General features: G+C 37.6%; 11 pseudogenes; all 11 read left to right on the top strand.

Moving 5' to 3' along the window:
* LOC148447012 (5S ribosomal RNA) overlaps positions 1 to 115 on the top strand; it is a 119-nt pseudogene extending 4 nt beyond the window's left edge.
* Positions 116 to 231: 116 nt separating this feature from the next.
* LOC148447011 (5S ribosomal RNA) lies at positions 232 to 350 on the top strand (annotated as a pseudogene).
* A 116-nt stretch (positions 351 to 466) lies between these two features.
* Positions 467 to 585, top strand: LOC148447010 (5S ribosomal RNA; annotated as a pseudogene).
* A 116-nt stretch (positions 586 to 701) lies between these two features.
* Positions 702 to 820, top strand: LOC148447009 (5S ribosomal RNA; annotated as a pseudogene).
* A 116-nt stretch (positions 821 to 936) lies between these two features.
* LOC148447008 (5S ribosomal RNA) lies at positions 937 to 1,055 on the top strand (annotated as a pseudogene).
* A 116-nt stretch (positions 1,056 to 1,171) lies between these two features.
* LOC148447007 (5S ribosomal RNA) lies at positions 1,172 to 1,290 on the top strand (annotated as a pseudogene).
* Positions 1,291 to 1,406: 116 nt separating this feature from the next.
* Positions 1,407 to 1,525, top strand: LOC148447006 (5S ribosomal RNA; annotated as a pseudogene).
* A 116-nt stretch (positions 1,526 to 1,641) lies between these two features.
* On the top strand, positions 1,642 to 1,760 carry LOC148447005 (5S ribosomal RNA; annotated as a pseudogene).
* Positions 1,761 to 1,875: 115 nt separating this feature from the next.
* Positions 1,876 to 1,994, top strand: LOC148447004 (5S ribosomal RNA; annotated as a pseudogene).
* A 116-nt stretch (positions 1,995 to 2,110) lies between these two features.
* Positions 2,111 to 2,229, top strand: LOC148447003 (5S ribosomal RNA; annotated as a pseudogene).
* Positions 2,230 to 2,345: 116 nt separating this feature from the next.
* Positions 2,346 to 2,464, top strand: LOC148447002 (5S ribosomal RNA; annotated as a pseudogene).
* The last annotated feature ends 36 nt before the right edge of the window (positions 2,465 to 2,500 follow it).

Here is a 2,500-nt window from a genome sequence, read left to right as displayed (position 1 = left end):
ACAGCCAAACCACACTGGACATGCCCAATCTTGTCTGATCTTGGAGGCTATGCAGTGTTGGGCCTTGTTAGTACTTGGATGGGAGACCACCTGGGAATACCAGGTGCTGTAGGTAATTTTATATTGCCATAACATTCTTTTCTATTACATTTTACATAACATTTTTTCAACTTATCAATGAATTTACTTGAGTTAAGAAGTAAAAGAGGTCTAAAGTTAATGTTTTTTAGTGCATACAGACAAACCACACTGGACATGCCCAATCTCGTCTGATCTTGGAAGCTATGCAGTGTTGGGCCTGGTTAGTACTTGAATGGGAGAACACCTGGGAATACCAGGTGCTGTAGGTAATTTTATACTGCCATAACATCGTTTTCTATTAAATTTTACATTTAATTTTTTCAACTTATCAATGAATTTACTTGAGTTAAGAAGTAAAAGATGTCTAAAGTTAATGTTTTTGAGCACCTACAGTCAAAACACACTGGACATGCCCAATCTCGTCTGAACTTGGAAGCTATGCAGTGTTGGGCCTGGTTAGTACTTGGATGGGAGACCACCTGGGAATACCAGTTGCTGTAGGTAATTTTATGCTGCCATAACATTCTTTTCTATTACATTTTACATTTAATTTTTTCAACTTATCATTGAATTTACATGTGTTAAGAAGTAAAAGAGGTCTAAAGTTAATGTTTTTGAGCACCTACAGCCAAACCACACTGGACATGCCCAATCTCATCTGATCTTGGAAGCTATGCAGTGTTGGGCCTGGTTAGTGCTTGGATGGGAGACCACCTGGGAATACCAGGTGCTGTAGGTAATTTTATACTGCCATAACATTCTTTTCTATTACATTTTACATTTAATTTTTTCAACTTATCAATGAATTTCCTTGAGTTAAGAAGTAATAGAGGTCTAAAGTTAATGCTTTTGAGCACCTTCAGCCAATCCACACTGGACATGCCCAATCTCGTCTGATCTTGGTAGCTATGCAGTGTTGGGCCTGGTCAGTACTTGGATGGGAGACAACCTGGGAAAACCAGGTGCAGTAGGTAATTTTATACTGCCATAACATTCTTTTCTATTACATTTTACATTTAATTTTTTCAACTTATCAATGAATTTACTTGAGTTAAGAAGTAATAGAGGTCTAAAGTTAATGTTTTTGAGCACCTACACCTAAACCACACTGGACATGCCCAATCTCGTCTGATCTTGGAAGCTATGCAGTGTTGGGCCTGGTTAGTACTTGGATGGGAGACCACCTGGGAATATCAGGTGCTGTAGGTAATTTTAAGCAGCCATTACATTATTTTCTATTACATTTTACATTTCATTTTTTCAACTTATCAATGAATTTACTTAAGTAAAGAAGTAAAAGTGGTCTAAAGTTAATGTTTTTGAGCACCTACAGCCAAACCACACTGGAAATGCCCAATCTCGTCTGATCTTGGAAGCTGTGCAGTGTTGGGCCTGGTTAGTACTTGGATGGGAGACCACCTGGGAATACCAGGTGCTGTAGGTAATTTTATATAGCCATAACATTCTTTTCTATTACATTTTACATTTAATTTTTTCAACTTATTAATGAATTTACTTGTGTTAAGAAGTAATAGCGGTCAAAATGTAATGATTTTGAGCAGCTACAGCCAAACCACACTGGACATGCCCAATCTCGTCTGATCTTGGAAGCTATGCAGTGTTGGGCCAGGTTAGTATTTGGATGGGAGACCACCTGGGAATACCAGGAGTTGTAGGTAATTTTATACTGCCATAACATTCTTTTCTATTACATTTTACATTTAATTTTTTTAACTTATCAATGAATTTACTTGAGTTAAAAGTAATAGAGGTCTAAAGTTAATGCTTTTGAGCACCTACAGCCAATCCACACTGGACATGCCCAATCTCGTCTGATCTTGGTAGCTATGCAGTGTTGGGCCTGGTCAGTACTTGGATGGGAGACCACCTGGGAAAACCAGGTGCAGTAGGTAATTTTATACTGCCATAACATTCTTTTCTATTACATTTTACATTTAATTATTTCAACTTATCAATGAATTTACTTGAGTTAAGAAGTAATAGAGGTCTAAAGTTAATGCTTTTGAGCACCTACAGCCAAACCACACTGGACATGCCCAATCTTGTCTGATCTTGGAGGCTATGCAGTGTTGGGCCTTGTTAGTACTTGGATGGGAGACCACCTGGGAATACCAGGTGCTGTAGGTAATTTTATATTGCCATAACATTCTTTTCTATTACATTTTACATAACATTTTTTCAACTTATCAATGAATTTACTTGAGTTAAGAAGTAAAAGAGGTCTAAAGTTAATGTTTTTTAGTGCATACAGACAAACCACACTGGACATGCCCAATCTCGTCTGATCTTGGAAGCTATGCAGTGTTGGGCCTGGTTAGTACTTGAATGGGAGAACACCTGGGAATACCAGGTGCTGTAGGTAATTTTATACTGCCATAACATCGTTTTCTATTAAATT

The sequence above is a fragment of the Taudactylus pleione genome, unplaced genomic scaffold (genome assembly GCF_031769625.1).
Source record: "Taudactylus pleione unplaced genomic scaffold, aTauple2 ptg001270l, whole genome shotgun sequence".
In the NCBI taxonomy this organism is placed as follows: Eukaryota; Metazoa; Chordata; class Amphibia; order Anura; family Myobatrachidae; genus Taudactylus; species Taudactylus pleione.
This window is presented reverse-complemented; position numbering and strand designations above follow the sequence as displayed.